The 19,618-nt window shown below is 42.3% G+C and overlaps 1 protein-coding gene across 5 annotated transcripts in view; it reads right to left on the minus strand.

Moving 5' to 3' along the window:
- Window positions 1-3,522: 3,522 nt before the first annotated feature.
- The window catches only part of CDK14 (cyclin dependent kinase 14), a 521,480-nt gene continuing 505,384 nt past the window's right edge, over window positions 3,523-19,618 (minus strand). For all 5 annotated transcript variants that reach the window (XM_069729432.1, XM_069729431.1, XM_069729435.1 and 2 more), the window contains one exon: window positions 3,523-4,136. The gene's annotated coding sequence lies outside the window, so the exon portion shown is untranslated. The remainder of the gene's footprint in view (window positions 4,137-19,618) is intronic.

Below are 19,618 nucleotides of genomic sequence, written 5' to 3' on the forward strand. Positions count from 1 at the left end.
TCTCTAGCAAACTTCAGACGGGCCTGGACATGTACTGGCTTAAGCAGTGGGACACGTCTGGCACTGCAGGATCTGAGTCCATGGTGGCGTAGTGTGTTACTTATGGTAGGCCTTGTTACATTGGTCCCAGCTCTCTGCAGTTCATTCACTAGGTCCCCCCGCGTGGTTCTGGGATTTTTGCTCACCGTTCTTGTGATCATTCTGACCCCACGGGGTGGGATTTTGCGTGGAGCCCCAGATCGAGGGAGATTATCAGTGGTCTTGTATGTCTTCCATTTTCTAATTATTGCTCCCACTGTTGATTTCTTCACTCCAAGCTGGTTGGCTATTGCAGATTCAGTCTTCCCAGCCTGGTGCAGGGCTACAATTTTGTTTCTGGTGTCCTTTGACAGCTCTTTGGTCTTCACCATAGTGGAGTTTGGAGTCAGACTGCTTGAGGGTGTGCACAGGTGTCTTTTTATACTGATAACAAGTTTAAACAGGTGCCATTACTACAGGTAATCAGTGGAGGAAAGAGGAGACTCTTAAAGAAGAAGTTACAGGTCTGTGAGAGCCAGAAATCTTGATTGTTTGTTTCTGACCAAATACTTATTTTCCACCATAATATGCAAATAAATTGTTAAAAAAACAGACAATGTGATTTTCTGGATTTTTTTTTCTCAGTTTGTCTCCCATAGTTGAGGTCTACCTATGATGTAAATTACAGACGCCTCTCATCTTTTTAAGTGGTGGAACTTGCACTATTGCTGACTGACTAAATACTTTTTTGCCCCACTGTAGTTGGCTCCCAAATCACTCTAGAGCCAGTAAGAGATATCCATAATTTGGGATCTACCATTCTGTTCATCTCTGGAATAAATTAAATAATGGAAAAGTATAAAGGATTCTGCCCTTTGTCTTTTGTAAGGTCAATCTAAATGCAGCACTGAAGGTCAGGAAGTTCTCCATTTCCAGTAAGCAATGAGATCCTGTGGACCTTATCTTTGTCTTCTGCATCTACTGCTGAATTAGGAACTGAATGGAAGGGAGAAAACACTGACCTCTTCCATAAAAGTTAGGTAGAATAAGACTAGTGTCAGAGCCCCACTGTCCTGAGATGGAATGGTCCAGAACCAAGAATGGATCAGCACCAGGAATGGACCCTGCTCGATCCTAATTTGGATCCAATTATGGCTTTTTTTACCCTCCCACCTGGGCAATATCCTAAATTTCTAAATGTCTATGAATTAAACTAAAGTCTATAGTCAGAAAACCAAGCTAAAAAACGGGATATTGAGAAATATTTACAGCCGCCTCCTTCTTCCTAGGAAAATCGAGAATGTGATGGCAGCCAATGTATGAAGAGGCGGCCTTTACTTCCCTCTTACACCAAGGACATCCTGCAAATATTCTATCAAATGTTCTAGGCTTATTGCCTTTCAAGTTGGAACTGGAACGACTCAATAAGGCCAAAAAATAGACATAATGCACATTATGCAATCGGTATGGAATGTATAAAAGACAGAAAATTGGAAACTGCTTTGGTTTGTGAAATGATATGTAATATAAATTATCCCTGTATTTAATCTCTCAAAATGCAGAAGTGCACACCATGATCATGAGGCTACAGGCTGCAAGGAATCCTTTTACATTTTTTGCAAGTTTTCTTTTCTGTCTCCTGCGGCCACTGCAGGAAAAAATGTATTACGACATGGTGACCATTGAAAACATTGGGTGATAGAGATGGGCAATTCGATTTATGCTGCTGTGGTCTGGTCCTCCGAGACAGCCGATCCTCACTTATGAATCCGTCATCCTTGGGCGTCTCTGGCATTTAAGACGTCAAGTGAGACTTCGATACTAGACATCACACAACATCATGTGTGAGTTGCACCACAACACCATGATGTCGCGGGACCCAGTGAGCACTGGAGACGCCCATCATCAACCTGATCATGCAGAAGTATGACCGGCTGCGGCAAAGAACCGGACTGGACACTAGACCAAAGGCAGCTCAAATCAAATAGCTCATCTCTACTGGGCGACTATGGAAAGCATGGTTGACCTGAGAACACATCAGAAGCCAAAGCCAACCTTTTTGTCACAGCTCTTTGCTCCAGCTAAGAAACAGTGTTTTTCTTTTTAGTAGATTACTGCCCATATGGAATATGGAAAGGAGGTTTCCAGAAAGAAGTAGCCATTTTGAAATGAAAAATATATATTTTTTAGGGGAATTCAGAGTAATTACCTCGAATGGAGATAAACTACAGCACACTGATTGCACCATGCAGTTCCTTATTCCTCCTGTGGTGGCACTGCAGAGAAATTGTACACTTGCTCTTGGATTCCAACATCGATTACAAGTGATTTGTAATCTTAGTAGTGAGACAGCCATTGACTATTTCATTCTTGGGGGTACCATTGTGTCATTGCCAGAGATGGGCCACCCCTTTCACAATAAGTGATTTTTTTCCCCTAATTTACATTTGCAATTCTACTATGAAAGACTTCAATAAAGATCATTGCGGGATCTTGCTTTATATGCCACAATCAGGAACTCCTTCCTACTCCGATCTAGACTATGGAGTTCCTGGAACAAGGACATCCATTATTTAAAGGACTGCCATGTTTTATAATGGCACAAAGAAAGAGAATATGATGATGGGGACATTAGCGTAAAACCAGGCCTCAAGGTCAACTAAAAATGCAAATTTAAAGGCGACCTGTCACTTGCCATAAATATGTAATTTTTATGATCTGCTATCAATGCTGCTGTTCTTCTGAATCCGGTGTTGTTTTTCTTTTGTTCCTGTGCCTCTCTTTTCCTGAGATATGGCCTCCTCTTCCTTGCAAGTAATTTCGTTTTTTTTTTTTTAAGTCAAGTGGGCGTGGTCCTCAACTAAGTTTCCCTGATGACCACGCCCACCAATAAAAATGCAAGATTTATGTACAGGGAAAACAGGGCCATATCTCAGGAATAGAGAGGCGCAGGAACAAAAGAAAAACATCCCCGGATTCAGAAGAACAGTGGCATTTTCACCAGGTCAGAAATATATATATATAAATATATATATATAATTTTTTTTTTTTTGGTAAGTGACAGTTCCGCTATAAAATAACAATAAAGGGGAGAGTTTTTTTTATCGATATAGATAGACATTTTGATTTTGTGGGTATTTACCTCTTTATGAAAAATGACACTGCCCTCCAACAAAATTTGTCTCAAGGGTTCTGCACAGAATTTCGGCTCAATACATCTCTCACACTAATACATCAGCTCGTGCTGGGATACAGGAAGGCAGAGCTGCTTCATGTAGGTGAAGAGTGAGTAATAAACTTGTAAAAAGAAACCTGAGTATTACAAATGGGTAATAGAAGTTTATGTAGTGGATTTGATGTTTTTGTTTTTATGGTCCCTTTGAATATCAGTGTGAACCATCAGAATAAAATGGAATGCAAATTAAAAAAAAAAATAATAATAATTCGCTTTGAAATTGACCATAGCTCCAAAAGTGAAAAAAAATTACAACCGTCCCCCGCGCGTTTCCATTCATATTCTATATATGCTTTATTCTAAAAACCATGAATACATTACACATTGTTATAGCGAAGTACAAATGTCAATGTTTTCTCATCCAAAGCCTCGTATTAACAGCTTGAATGTTCAACAAAATATTGCTAATTATAAGAACAGGTCCCAGCGCCCAATGATATTAAAGTCCTTGTATAGAAATGTATACTAAATGATCCAGTATGAATTTGCTTCAAACATTTATTGCAAACAAGATTTTTTTCTTTTTTCGCTTTTCACTAAGAAAAGTCTTGCAAACCAATAAATAGTCGTATTCTAGGCTCACAGCCTTGTAGGAAAAACTTAGGAAGGTTTAGAGACATGAGCATATACGTATGTGCTGTCTTAAATGAAATAGGAGAAATAAAATAACATTTAAAAAATGCCATGTAGATATTACATTTTAATCTTCATATAAATCACAAGGTAGCAAACTGCGTGCAAGGCTTGAAGCAAATAAGTGGGTGGAATATTGTTTTGAGTGATGAGTCAGCTTATGGTTGATGATCAACCGCCAAAAGTTCTCTCCATAAGGCAAATGTCTTCTCCTTCCATGAATTTCTGCAATTTTTGACTTTTTTTTCTCCTGGAAAGGAAGAAAACACAAAGTCAACATGATGGGTAAATAAAAAAGTTTGACCAATGGCCATCGAAAGAGCTAAAATATCAAAAAAAATATATTTTTCTTAATCATTAGGGTTTTTTAAAGTTTTAGGAGTCAGAACTCAATGCTCATTCAATGGAACCAAGAAGTAAATAGTTGACCCATTTGGTTCCGAGGTGTAACTTGAAAGGGTGTGAGGTTTTGTTTGTTGAGTTTTTGGAGCAGAAGCTCCCCAACTGTCTAATCAACTCATGTTTTGATAACGCCTCGTGATTTTGAAAACTCGTAAACTCTGCAGAATAAACTCAGTGGGAACGCTCCATAACTGCCCAACTCCCACTAACTTACGAAGAATCACGGCTGTGCAAGTTCAACCAGTAATGCTCCGTCAAAACCATTCTGCTTCAACGTTAGACCATTCAGATCTACGAAAATACAAGAACCAAATGGTTCTACTATTTCCAATCACCATAAAGGTACTTGTACACCAGTTGATGAGCGGCGTTAAACAACTGCCGATCGGCAACATGTTTTCAGGTCGGCGGTTGTTGGTCTGTTTTGATAGGCAGAAAGTGTTTTAGGTGTTCACAGAATGATCTGTAGTTGATCTTTCTGTGCGATTAGGTTGAATTTGCTCTCAGCAGCACGGTTCCGGATCTTTAAGGAAAACTTTCATGGGATGAATGATCATTTTGCTCGTTCTTCAGGTGATCGGCAACCTGTTTAAACGGCACTGTTTTTGGGAAATAAACATTTCTAGGAATGCTCATTGCCTATAATACTGCAACGGAAATGCACCTTTTGGGTTGGGTTGGAATAATCCCTACTGAGAGTTTTTGGAACATCTTTTCCTGATTTCTTAGGGAGGAATATGTTCCAATTCCCATTCTGTTTAGTAATTTACCAAAACAAAATTTTGATTAGATCTGTATCACCCTTGGAAGTTTTGGGGAAAAATTACATGGGGCTAAAAAAGTGTTCCTAATCTTATCCTTGGCCTTATATGTAGGCTTAGTAATACATTTAGATGCATTAAGTCCTTAAACCGTAACGGTCATTGTCACAGTGTGGGGAGACTAATAGCAACACGAGGGGAAGAGGAAGCTCTTTAGCGAAATGGGGCTGTCGGGGTAGAAACACGGCGTAGCCGGAAGTTATGCACATGACACGTACACTTTGTAAGTACCATCTCTAAACTTTGATCAAACTTCATGATTCTCAGGTTTATTTTGAACAACATCTTTTGTAAGGATTTGCACTGATCGCTTTTTTAATGCACCAGTCACTTTCTGAGCATTTGATATGCACTTTCATTGTGGATGAATAGCCCTCTACATGCATATTCAGATAGCATTAACACATCACTGGATTGCTTCATTCCTTCATCCGTGGTGAAGCTGTCCTAGAATGGTATCTAAAGGGTCACCTTCTCCTGGCCCCAAACACTCAGGTCTCCATGCAAGTCATTCTGTTGATATTACCCATCTGTGACCAAACAAATTTTTTGTTTACCAAAATTTTTTTAACACTGTATTGCATACTCTAGTCAATACTAACCCTACAAGAACCTGCATCAAGGGAGATGTCTCCATCGTTCCTTAGTAGTAGAACCCAGCCCTTGATTATCAAATCATCTCCAAATTCCAACATAATGAGAGCCGTATTTAGAGGTTTTTAGTTTTTTTTTCTTTAGTAACTTGGAACTGATTATTTTAGTTCCCGGTCTAGGATTAGGTTGTAAGTGTGATATCCTGGTCGCACCATCAAAGCCTCGACGCGTAGGATAACAGGCGTCTTGCACAGGCTCAGTGCCATCTGCCTTTTAATTTACGCATCACGGGAATGGAAGGGGTTATATGTTCATCGTGGCTCAGTACATCTTGTCTACTTGAAAGTGACTGGTAAGCTACACAAGGTTGGGGACCATTATCGTAGATCGTCTGTTAAAGACTCGTTTGATGGCTTCAGTGCATGCGTATATATATTTTAAGGAGATCATGTCCTTGAAGACCATCACACACTTAGACCATTAAGTGCTGACTTTCCATTATATAGTCTGAAGAACCAAGCTCGGCAATTTTTTTTTATAAAGTTTTGCAAATCTTAAACATTTCAGGCGATAAATGGATTTTCAGCACTTTTAAAACAAAATTCTTGTAGAACTGAACATAAGTTATAGAAATAAGAGCAGGAACCGTGGAAGAATTCTTCATTCCAAAAAGTGACTAGATACCAAAATCTTCATCTGTAAAGAATCTAGTGCCATTTTTTTACCGATTCATATTAAAAATGCAAAAAATACCACAATAATCTGCACATTCGGATATCGTTACACACCATAGTGATGGAACATGTAAGCCAACTAAGAAATGGTCTACTGCTTCCGACTGAGCCTCCCAAGCTCCTTGTAGTTGCTCCTATGCAGGCTCGGACTGGCCCATAGCGCAACAGGGCAATACCCCAGTGGGCCCCCAACCCCACTGTATGGGCAGTACTTGGCACAATTCACTTGATTCACTCCATAAAGCAGCATCTCATCATTCATTAACCAAACTACCCAGTTTATTATATAGAGATATTGGTAAATTTGTGAACGATGGTTGTGTAATACTTGTGTGCAGGTGAAAAGTGGGCTCCCCCAAAGTCAACGTTACTGGTGGGCCCTTGGCACCCCAATCTGACTCTGCTCCTATGTCTCTCCTTCTATCGGCGCAATTGTAGGTGGGCGCACAGGTTGGAATCAGAGCCAGGTTCTGGTGCTTATTTGGCCTCAATGGTCTGATGGTTAAAGGGGTTGCCTACTACTAGGACAACCCCTACTGAATCCCTATATTTCCACCCAGCAAAATAATAATACTTTCCTCCAGTGCCGGCGCCATTCCAGTGGTGTCAGCAGTGGCTCTCTCGGGGCTCACGAGACATTATGTCACATAATCCTTGCAGCCAATCAGTGCTGACTTCACTCTCACCTCCTCCGGATAAATCTAGACATCCAGAGGAAGTGAGAGCTGCTGCTGCCCTCCCACTTCCTCCGGATGTCGATTACATCCATAGGAGAGGAGAGTCAAGCCACCGCTGAAGTCATATGAGCTCCGGGAGAGCCAGTGCCGACACCACTGAAATGGCGCCTGCCACCGAGGTGAGCATAAGGGCTGTTATTTTATTAGAGGGAAACAGGTTTTCTGGATAGTGGACAACCCATTTTATAAAGACTGTTACAATTTGGAACTTCAACTTCGTTCTCTACCCTTGGCATTCTTGTCGTTACTGGCCATTGACAAAAAAACAGCGGTTGGGGCAAAATGGATATGCTTGACGTGGCCAACTGATGGTCAGGGGAGATGTAAATTGCACATGTCTGATTTCGGACACCCAATCTCATTGTTCTCCGGTTCTCAGGGTTACGGCTTTCTCATAGAGAACATAGGAGCACCAGAAAAGTCGGCTGAGATGGCTGCCAGCCAAAGTTCGGCCGACAGCCATCTAATGTGTATGGCTAGTTTCAGACTATCCCACCTCCGTGCTTTAGTACCTGCCTCCCTGAGACACCTGGGCACACAAAAAACAAAAACCTTCAGTAACAGAAAGGTTTGGTTGTTTTCATAGGACTCATAGGACGAATTTTGTTGAATCTTCCGGGAGTCAGCGACATCTTCCCTTTTTCTGGGTTGGAAAAAATCGGCAAGTGGATGTTTAATCAGCAGAACCATGGTACGGTCTTTCCATATTTCCTTGCATATTGATTTAAGCTCACACATCTTGATATCTCATTGTCAAATAATAGTCGCTTTGCAACAAATCTCGGCCCGGAGTTAATATAAAGAAGTAAAATGAAAAGCTCGATGGTTTTGCACAGGACAAAGCGGACATTTTGGGTGAATCACGATTCCAAAAATGCATCATGCTATAGAAAAATAAAAAGATGAAAAAGGAAAACAAGGACTCTTGCTGTGCAGGTGAATGACCTGTGGGAGCAGACCATGCCTGCTAGGATTTCTCTACATTGCAAGCATCAGACGGAGAGTAACTGATTAGATCATCTTCTACCTGCCACCGACTAGGCTCGAGAGACTAATTAGAGGAAGTACTGCCTGCACAGGCACCCCATTGACACCTAATTTGCTCAGCCAAAGCCCTTGGGGAGAATGTATTATCTGTGCAGCTGCGCTTTCTGCCTTACTGAATTTAGACATAAGCAAACCAGTTCTACGAAGAACAATAAGGCCCTCTCTGGCACAATGACATTCTGAGAAATGCACACATACACAGAGAAAATAAAATAATCCAGAGGCTGCCATGCCCTTGTTCAGAGATTTTTCTCACGAAATTGAAAAAAAAAATGTACGCAATATATACTGCTATTGCTTTTAGTATTTTGCTATTGTTTGAGTTAATTTAATTTTTTTTAAGATTTATAGTTTGTGCTGATCTTCTATGCAATTTTTTTTTCTGCTAAAAAAAATAATTAAAAACAAATCTCAGGCTATTAATCTATAATTACGTAAGATGTGTGACTGTGCCTGGTACTGCTGCTCATCCCAGTCAACAGTCCAGTTTTTGCTCTTCTTTTATTCCCGAGTATTTGGTTTCTTGCATTTTTTTTTGTTTTCTGAAAACTACCATATGGCTCCAGAGATATGGGCCTTTTTATTAAGTGCTTATTTTTCTGGTTTTAACAAAGGGGTGTGGCTCACAGGATCACTATGTAGAGCAGCCATAAGACACGCCCCTGAGGATCCTGTGAACGGCACCTCCTGGGTAAAGGCTATGAAAAATCAAACGGTCCATATCTTTGGAACCGTATGGTGGATTTCAGAAAAACAAAAAATGACACACTCGGGAGAGCAGTAGGATGAAAATAAGAATAAAACGGGACACTTGGGATCTAATGAAAGGTCCTCATTAAGCCACAGTTACCAGTCACAGTCACTTTTGTATAGACATTATTATGACTGATAAACAGTGATGGGGCCACAGCGCTCCAGTAATCGGATCTTCATTCTGCCGACCTCTTATTAACTGTAAGATCCCTTTTAATTAAAGATCACAGAACAATAGGGACAAACCAGCACTAAGTCCTCCAATCCTACAAGTTTAGAGGTTCATCAGTAACACAAAAATGAAAATCCATGTGTTACCATGGCAGATGCGAAATTACGTACTGTAGGCAAATATATTCTATGTACTGAAGAATATGTTGGCACCATATCATTAGTAAAAAGCAAATAAGCCATCCACTTCTAAATACTTTCACTGATTAGTTTGATAAAGTCGCATGAATGCAACCACCCATCATACCAAAAAAATCAAAAATGTCCAATTGTTAATGCCCTTTTGTTCTATATCTGTATCCTAAGGAGCAATGCCATCCCGTTGTTACAATATCAGGCTATTATCGACCTCCTCATACTAGAGATCTGGTGGGGCTTATCTAGGTGCCCTCCTGGCAGATGTAGCAGGGTCACTTCCTAAACCTCTTTCTCTATTATGGGATTAGGCAGGTGGGGTGTCATCCTTCACCTCCCCCCTCCTTCCGTTTCTTTATACCTCTTCTCCATTTTTTCACATATCGCTTGTTTTTACTATACTTATACATGTGCTGCATTTGTCCTCTTCAGTATCTCCGCATTGTCCTCTTTTACATTCTCATTTTCCCTTTAACCCCTTCATGACCCAGCCTATTTTGACCTTAAAGACCTTGCCGTTTTTTGCAATTCTGACCAGTGTCCCTTTATGAGGTAATAACTCAGGAACGCTTCAATGGATCCTAGCGGTTCTGAGATTGTTTTTTCGGGACATATTGGGCTTCATGTTAGTGGTAAATTTAGGTCAATAAATTCTGTGTTTATTTGTGATAAAAACGGAAATTTGGCGAAAATTTTGAAAATTTCGCAATTTTCACATTTTGAATTTTTATTCTGTTAAACCAGAGAGTTATGTGACACAAAATAGTTAATAAATAACATCTCCCACACGTCTACTTTACATCAGCACAATTTTGGAAACAAAATTTTTTTTTGCTAGGAAGTTATAAGGGTTAAAATTTGACCAGCAATTTCTCATTTTTACAACGAAATTTACAAAACCATTTTTTTTAGGGACCACCTCACATTTGAAGTCAGTTTGAGGGGTCTATATGGCTGAAAATACCCAAAAGTGACACCATTCTAAAAACTGCACCCCTCAAGGTGCACAAAACCACATTCAAGAAGTTTATTAACCCTTCAGGTGCTTCACAGCAGCAGAAGCAACATGGAAGGAAAAAATGGTACATTTAACTTTTCAGTCACAAAAATGATTTTTCAGCAACAATTTTTTTATTTTCCCAATGGTAAGGAAAAACTGAACAACGAAAGTTGTTGTCCAATTTGTCCTGAGTACGCTGATACCTCATATGTGGGGGTAAACCACTGTTTGGGTGCACGGCAGGGCTTGGAAGGGAAGGAGCGCCATTTGACTTTTTGAATGAAAAATTGGCTGCACTCTTTAGCGGACACCATGTCACGTTTGGAGAGCCCCCGTGTGCCTAAAAATTGGAGCTCCCCCACAAGTGACCCCATTTTGGAAACTAGACGCCCCAATGAACTTATCTAGATGCATAGTGAGCCCTTTAAACCCCCAGGTGCTTCACAAATGGATCCGTAAAAATGAAAAAGTACTTGTTTTTCACAAAAAAATTCTTTTCGCCTCAATTTTTTCATTTTCACATGGACAACAGGATAAAATGGATCCTAAAATTTGTTGGGCAATTTCTCCTGAGTACACCGATACCTCACATGTGGGGGTAAACCACTGTTTGGGCACATGGTAAGGCTCGGAAGGGAAGGAGCGCCATTTGACTTTTTGAATGAAAAATTATCTCCATCGTTAGCGGACACCATGTCGCGTTTGGAGAGACCCTGTGTGCCTAAAGATTGGAGCTCCCCCACAAGTGACCCCATTTTGGAAACTGGAACCCCCAAGGAACTTATCTAGATGCCTAGTGAGCACTTTAAACCCTCAGGTGCTTCACAAATTGATCCGTAAAAATGAAAAAGTACTTTTTTTCACAAAAAATTTCTTTTCGCCTCAATTTTTTCATTTTCACATGAGCAATAGGATAAAATGGATCCTAAAATTTGTTGAGCAATTTCTCCCGAGTACGCCGATACCTCATATGTGGGGGTAAACCACTGTTTGGGCACACGGCAGGGCTCGGAAGGGAAGGCGCGCCTTTTGACTTTTTGAATGGAAAATTAGCTTCAATTGTTAGCGGACACCATGTCGCGTTTGGAGAGCCCCTGTGTACCTATGCATTGGAGCTCCCCCACAAGTGACCCCATTTTGGAAACTAGACCCCCCAAGGAACTTATCTAGATGCATACTGAGCACTTTAAACCCCCAGGTGCTTCACAGAAGTTTATAATGCAGAGCCATGAAAATAAAAAATAATTTTTCTTTTCTCAAAAATGATTTTTTAGCCTGGAATTTCCTATTTTGCCAATGGTAATAGGAGAAATTGGACCACAAATGTTGTTGTCTAGTTTGTCCTGAGTACGCAGATACCCCATATGTGGGGGTAAACCACTGTTTGGGCGCACGGCAGGGCTCAGAAGGGAAGGCACGCCATTTGGCTTTTTAAATGGAAAATTAGCTCCAATCATTAGCGGACACCATGTCGCGTTTGGAGAGCCCCTGTGTGACTAAACATTGGAGATCCCCCACAAATGACCCCATTTTGGAAACTAGACCCCCAAAGGAACTAATCTAGGTGTGTGGTGAGCACTTTGAACCCTCAAGTGCTTCACAGAAGTTTATAACGCAGAGCCATGAAAATAAAAAAAAAAATTCTTTTCTCAAAAATGATTTTTTAGCCCGCAATTTTTTATTTTCCCAAGGGTAACAGGAGAAATTTGACCCCAAAAGTTGTTGTCCAGTTTCTCCTGAGTACGCTGATACCCCATATGTGGGGGTAAACCACTGTTTAGGCACATGCTGGGGCTCGGAAGTGAAGTAGTGACGTTTTGAAATGCAGACTTTGATGGAATGCTCTGTGGGCGTCACGTTGCGTTTGCAGAGCCCCTGATGTGGCTAAACAGTAGAAACCCCCCACAAGTGACCCCATTTTGGAAACTAGACCCCGAAAGGAACTTATCTAGATGTGTGGTGAGCACTTTGAATCCCAAGTGCTTCACAGAAGTTCCTAACACAGAGCAGTGAAAATAATAAATATGTTTTCTTTCCTCAAAAATAATTTTTTTAGCCCAGAATTTTTTATTTTCCCAAGGGTTACAGGAAAAATTGGACCCCAAAAGTTGTTGTCCAGTTTCTCCTGAGTACGCTGATACCCCATGTGTGGGGGTAAACCACTGTTTGGGCACACGTCGGGGCTCAGAAGGGAAGTAGTGACTTTTGAAATGCAGACTTTGATGGAATGGTCTGCGGACGTCACGTTGCGTTTGCAGAGCCCCTGGTGTGCCTAAACAGTAGAAACCCCACACAAGTGACCCCATTTTGGAAACTAGACCCCCCAAGGAACTTATCTAGATGTGTGGTGAGCACTTTGAACCCCCAAGTGCTTCACATACGTTTACAATGCAGAGCCGTGAAAATAAAAAATCATTTTTCTTTCATCAAAAATTATGTTTTAGCAAGCAATTTTTTATTTTCTCAAGGGTAACAGGAGAAATTGGACCCCAGTAATTGTTGCGCAGTTTGTCCTGAGTATGCTGGTACCCCATATGTGGGGGTAAACCACTGTTTGGGCACACGTCGGGGCTCGGAAGTGAGGGAGCACCATTGGTGGCGCCATGTTGCGTTTGGAGACCCCCTGATGTGCCTAAACAGTGGAAACCCCTCAATTCTAACTCCAACACACCCCTAACACTTATCCCAACTGTAGCCGTAACCCTAACCACAACCCTAACCCCAACACACCCCTAACCACAACCCTAATTCCAACCCAACCCTAACCCTAAGGCTATGTGCCAACGTTGCGGATTCGTATGAGATTTTTCAGCACCATTTTTGAAAAATCCGCGGGTAAAAGGCACTGCGTTTTACCTGCGGATTTACCGCGGATTGCCAGTGTTTTTTGTGCGGATTTCACCTGTGGATTCCTATTGAGGATCAGGTGTAAAACGCTGCGGAATCCGCACAAAGAATTGACATGCTGCGGAAAATACAACGCAGCGATCCCGCGTGGTATTTTCCGCACCATGGGCACAGCGGATTTGGTTTTCCATAGGTTTCCATGGTACTGTAAACATGATGGAACACTGCTGCGAATCCTCAGCGGCCAATCTGCACCGTGTGCACATAGCCTAATTCTAAAGGTATGTGCACACGCTGCGGAAAACGCTGCGGATCCGCAGCAGTTTCCCATGAGTTTACAGTTCAATGTAAACCTATGGGAAACAAAAATCGCTGTACATATGCTGCAGAAAAACTGCACGGAAACGCAGCGGTTTACATTCCGCACCATGTCACTTCTTTCTGCGGATTCCGCAGCGGTTTTACAACTGCTCCAATAGAAAATCGCAGTTGTAAAACCGCAGTGAAATGCACAGAAAAACCGCGGTAAATCCACAGCGGTTTAGCACTGCGGATTTATCAAATCCTCTGTGGAAAAATCCGCAGAGGACCAGAATACGTGTGCACATCCCTACCCCTAACCCTAGTTCTTACCCCAACCTTAGTGGAAAAAAAATAAATTCTTTATTTTTTTTATTGTCCCTACCTATGGGGGTGACAAAGCGGGGGGGGGGGGGTCATTTACTATTTTTTTTATTTTGATCACTGAGATAAAACCTATCTCAGTGATCAAAATTCACTCTGGAACGAATCTGCCGGCCGGCAGATTCGGCGGGCGCACTGCACATGCGCCCGCCATTTTGGAAGATGGCGGCGCCCAGGAAAGAAGACGGACGGACCCCGGGAGGCTAGGTAAGTATAAGGGGGGGGGATTAGGGCATGGGGGGGGAGATTAGGGCACGGGGGGGGGCGTCGGAGCACGGGGGGGTGGATCGGAACACGGGGGGGTGGATTGGAGCACGGGGGGGTGGATTGGAGCACGGGGTGGGGGATCGTTGTGCGGGGGGGTGGATCGGAGCACGGGGGGGGGATCACTGTGCGGGGGGATCGCTGTGCGGGGGGGGATCGGAGCACGGGGGGTGTGATTGGAGCACGGGGGTGTGATTGGAGCACGGGGGGAGCGGACAGGAGGACGGGGGAGCGGAGCACAGGACGGAGGGGAGCGGACCACAGATCGGTGGGCTGGGGGGGCGATCGGTGGGGTGGGGTGGGGGCACATTAGTGTTTCCAGCCATGGCCGATGATATTGCAGCATCGGCCATGGCTGGATTGTAATATTTCACCAGTTTTTTAGGTGAAATATTACAAATCGCTCTGATTGGCTGTTGAAAGTGAAACTGCCAATCAGAGCGATCGTAGCCACGGGGGGGGGGGGGGTGAAGCCCCCCCTGGGCTAAACTACCACTCCCCCTGTCCCTGCAGATCGGGCGAAATGGGAGTTAACCCTTTCACCCGATCTGCAGGGACGCGATCTTTCCATGACGCATATGCTGCGTCATGGGTCGGAATGGCATCGACTTTCATGACGCAGCGTATGCGTCAAAGGTCGGGAAGGGGTTAAGGAACTAAAAACATTTCAAGAGTAAAAGAAAAAAAAAAAGACTTTTGTGTCAATAGAAGAGGATTCTTTACTGTTAGGGCAGTGAGAATCTGGAATTGCTTGCCTGAGGAGGTGGTGATGGCGAACTCAGTCGAGGGGTTCAAGAGAGGCCTGGATGTCTTCCTGGAGCAGAACAATATTGTATCATACAATTATTAGGTTCTGTAGAAGGACGTAGATCTGGGGATTTATTATGATGGAATATAGGCTGAACTGGATGGACAAATGTCTTTTTTCGGCCTTACTAACTATGTTACTATGTTACTATGTTACTATGTCAACGATGCCTTCCATCAGCATGTAGTCTAAAATTTCAGGTACTCAACGCTACGTCCATGCGGGCTACGTGGTGGCAGGATGAACCGTATTCTGAGACTCCAAAGCACGAACTCTACCAATAACAGCTCTCTCATCATGGCAGGCAAGCAGGCACTATCCAAGAGAGTCAGGGCGTCATCGAGAGTTCTTTATAGGGGTAAGATAAGGATCCATGGATCCTGTTGGCAGAGATTGCCTTCTAAACCAGTGTTGACCTAAAACCCTTCTCCAGATGAAGTCATCAGAGCCAACAGTTGGAAGTTTCTGCTCTTGATATCAAGAGCAAAATGACCATTAGGGCAGTCACAAAGGGCCCCAGACCTAGAGAGGACCGTGAGGGGTCCATATCACTATAAGTTCACCCCTGCATGATGAAGTATCACGAATCATCTCCTTAGCAGCAAGAGCCTTGACAAGACTTAAAAGAAGTTGTCTCATGCTGTCTTCAGGAGCGCACATCTCCCCTGCCTCCCGGCTTCCTGTTTGCTGGGGGGGAGCAATGCACTCCTGATTAACAATTTGGACAAGTAGCATTGTGACACTGCTGGCCTGAAATGTATGAGCTCCGATTCTGCAATCAGAAGAAACTTTGTTTTTGCAGTTTGGCAGTTGATTGCAGTGGCAATAAGGCAGGCTGGATCGACAGCATCGCTTGCAAGCTCTAAGGGAGAGAGCCTGTAAGCGCTGCACTCCTTCCCTATGAAAAGGAGCAGTAAACAAAAATAAAAATCCCTCCGTTCTTGAAAAGTAAATTGCAAAGTTGCTTAATTTTACAAACATTTTGCAATTGTACCCATTTATGAAGATAAGACGACCGCTTTCAAGAAGTGTTGATTCTGGGAGAGACAACTGATCCTTTCTACCACTACTTATGTGGTCAAAAACTGTGGTTTTCCAAGACTCGATCACCTATCAGAGTAACGAGTGCACTTTGCTGTTTGCACGGCACAGCGCCATACATAGCTCCATCCTATCCAAGTAAATATGTTAAAAAGTCACAGAATATATATATATATATATATGTATATATATATATATATATATATATACACATACATACACATACACACACGCACATTGTATTTAATTTTCCATCTATAATTAAATCACAGCATGAGATCGCCTGTGATTGTGAAATACAATGGTGGAATGAAATGTCCTAGAGCCAAAAGATTTAAATCGTTGGTGTAAAATATACCCCATAAATATAAAGGAAATCTTTACACGGCTTCTTCCAGAACTTTAAAAGCTCAGTATCATTTATCCATATTTAAACACCTTGGAGATTTGCTGTGTGCTGCCATTTTTTTTTCACAGTCCTTTACCTCTCTCTAGAGAATCGTGTCATTTATTTTCTAAACTCTTTTTTTACTTTGACACTCCGGCAGAACCTCTCTCTTACCCCCTTACATTGTCTAAGGAGATTTGCTGTGCAAAGAACAAAGTCTCCCAAGCCTTTTGCAATTACCATTTGAATCAGCTTTCACAGCACAAAGAATGGTGAGATTTCCAATATGAATCTCTCAGTAAGAGAACCCGGCCTCCATTGGGCAGCGAGGAGGACGGAGGGAAGAGTCTGATTTTAATCATTTGTCGGAAATGTTATTTACCAAACAGGAAAACATAAAATACAACTAATACGTTAATCATTTTATTTTTTAATCAAAGTAGTATTTTTGTAGATACCAAACTCTATCACATTGTAGGGGGCATACAGAGTAGAATTTCAATATTTGCAGATGATATTAATCAACACAGAGGAGGATAATCTAATATTACAGAGGGGTTTATAGAACCTGGAAACTTGGGCTAAGAAACTGAAATTTAATGTAGATACCGTAAATGTAAGGTCACGCACTTAGGCAGAGGAAATAAAACGTATAATCATGGGCAAAATTGTAAAACACTGGGTAAAAATGTGACTGAAAAAGACCTGGGTGTATGCGATAAACCCTACTTTAGTGGCCAGTGTCAGGCAGCTGCTGCTAAAGGCAAATAAAATAATGGGATGCATTAAAAGAGGCATAGATGCTGATGACGAGAACATAGTTCGCCTCTATATAAGTCACTAGTGCGACCACACTTAGAATACTGTGCACAGTTCTGGTCTTCAGAGTATAAGAAGGACAAAGCTGAAATTGAGCGGGTGCAGAGAAGAGCGACCAAGGTTATTAAGAGAATGGTGGGTCTGCAGTAGGGTTGAGCGAAACGGGTCGAACATTTTCAAAAGTCGCCGACTTTTGGCTAAGTCGGGGTTTCATGAAACCCGATCCGACCCCTGTGCGGGGTCGGCCATGCGGTACGCGACTTTCGCGCCAAAGTCGCGTTTCAATGACGCGAAAAGCGCCATTTCTCAGCCAATGAAGGTAAACGCAGAGTGTGGGCAGCGTGATGACATAGGTCCTGGTCCCCACCATCTTAGAGAAGGGCATTGCAGTGATTGGCTTGCTGTCTGCGACGTCACAGGGGCTATAAAGAGGCGTTCCCGCCGACCGCCATGTTACTGCTGCTGATCTGAGCTTAGGGAGAGGTTGCTGCCGCTTTGTCAGAAGCAGGGATAGCGTTAGGCAGGGTCCATTAACCACAAAACCGCTTGTGCTGCAGCGATTTGCACTGTCCAACACCACCCTCGGTGTGCAGGGACAGTGGAAGTTTTTTTTTTTTTTTTTTTCCCCTCAGCGCTGTAGCTCATTGGGCTGCCCTAGAAGGCTCCCTGATAGCTGCATTGCTGTGTATACGCCGCTGTGCAAACCAACTGCTTTTTTCAAAGCACAAATCCTCTTGTTCCTTCCTTTCTGCACAGCTATCTTTTTTGTTTGTCCACACTTTTTATTTCATTTGTGCATCAGTCCACTCCTTATTGCTGCCTGCCATACCTGGCTGAGATTACTGCAGGCAGGGAGATAGTAGCTGCCTGCCATACCTGGCTGAGATTACTGCAGGCAGGGAGATAGTAATTGTAGGACATTCCCTGTTTTTTTTTTTTTTTTTTTTTTGGTGGGAGATTAAGATTGGCAATTTGGCATTTCTGCTAGAGTGCCATCCCTGTGTGTGCCATCTCTCTCACATAGTGGGCCATAGAAAGCCTTTTCATTTTTCTGTATTTTTTTTTGTGGGGTGTATAAATTCTCCCTGATAAAAATACAGTGGGAGATTAATATTGGCCTTTGGGCTTGTGTGCCAGTCCTGAGTGTGCCATCTCTCTCACAAATAGTGGGCCATAGAAAGCCTATTTTATTTTTTTTTGGGTTTTATAAATTCTCCCTGAAAAAAAGGGAGATTAATATTGGCCTCTGGGCTTGTGTGCCAGTCCTGAGCGTGCCATCTGTGCCAGCCCTGAGCGTGCCATCTCTCTCACAAATAGTGGGCCATAGAAAGCCTATTTAATTTTTTTTTTGGTTTTATAAATTCTCCCTGAAAAAAAGGGAGATTAATATTGGCCTCTGGGCTTGTGTGCCAGTCCTGAGCGTGCCATCTGTGCCAGCCCTGAGCGTGCCATCTCTCTCACAAATAGTGGGCCATAGAAAGCCTATTTAATTTTTTTTTTTGTTTTATAAATTTTCCCTGAAAAAAGGGAGATTAATATTGGCCTCTGGGCTTGTGTGCCAGTTGTGAGCGTGCCATCTGTGCCAGTCCTGAGCGTGCCATCTCTCTCACAAATAGTGGGCCATAGAAAGCCTATTTAATTTTTTTTTTGGTTTTATAAATTTTCCCTGAAAAAAGGGAGATTAATATTGGCCTCTGGGCTTGTGTGCCAGTTGTGAGCGTGCCATCTGTGCCAGTCCTGAGCGTGCCATCTCTCTCACAAATAGTGGGCCATAGAAAGCCTATTTAAATATTTTTTTGGTTTTATAAATTCTCCCAGAAAAAAAGGGAGATTAATATTGGCCTCTGGGCTTCTGTGCCAGTCCTGAGCGTGCCATCTGTGCCAGTCCTGAGCGTCCCATCTCTCTCACAAATAGTGGGCCATAGAAAGCCTATTTTTTTTTTTTTTTGGGTTTTAGAAATTCTCCCTGGAAAAAAAAAGGGAGATTAATATTGCCCTTTGGGCTTGTGTGCCAGTACTAAGCGTTCCATCTCTCTCTCTCTCTCAGTCAGTGGGCCATAGAACGCCTATTTTTGGTTTTATTTGTTTTCTAAATTCTCCCTGAAAAAATCATTTTATTTTATTTGGTTTCTAAATTCTTCCTGATAAAATCATATTTTTTTTATTATTTTTTTTTCTAAAGTCTCCCTGAAAAAAAAAAAAAAAAAACAAAAAAAAACAAACCCCCCCAAAAAATGGGAGATTAATATTGGCCTTTCTGCTTGTGTGCCAGTCTTGACTCCTGGGTGTGCCATCTCTCTCTCTCTCTCTCTCTCTCTCTCTCTCTCCAATTGTGGTCCATAGAAAGCCTATATTTTTTTTCCTTGATTTGGGTTCCAAAATCTACCAGAGAAAATAACTCCATCAATCATTGGTAGAAAAATATTG

The sequence above is a fragment of the Ranitomeya imitator genome, chromosome 6 (genome assembly GCF_032444005.1).
Source record: "Ranitomeya imitator isolate aRanImi1 chromosome 6, aRanImi1.pri, whole genome shotgun sequence".
Taxonomy (NCBI): domain Eukaryota; kingdom Metazoa; phylum Chordata; class Amphibia; order Anura; family Dendrobatidae; genus Ranitomeya; species Ranitomeya imitator.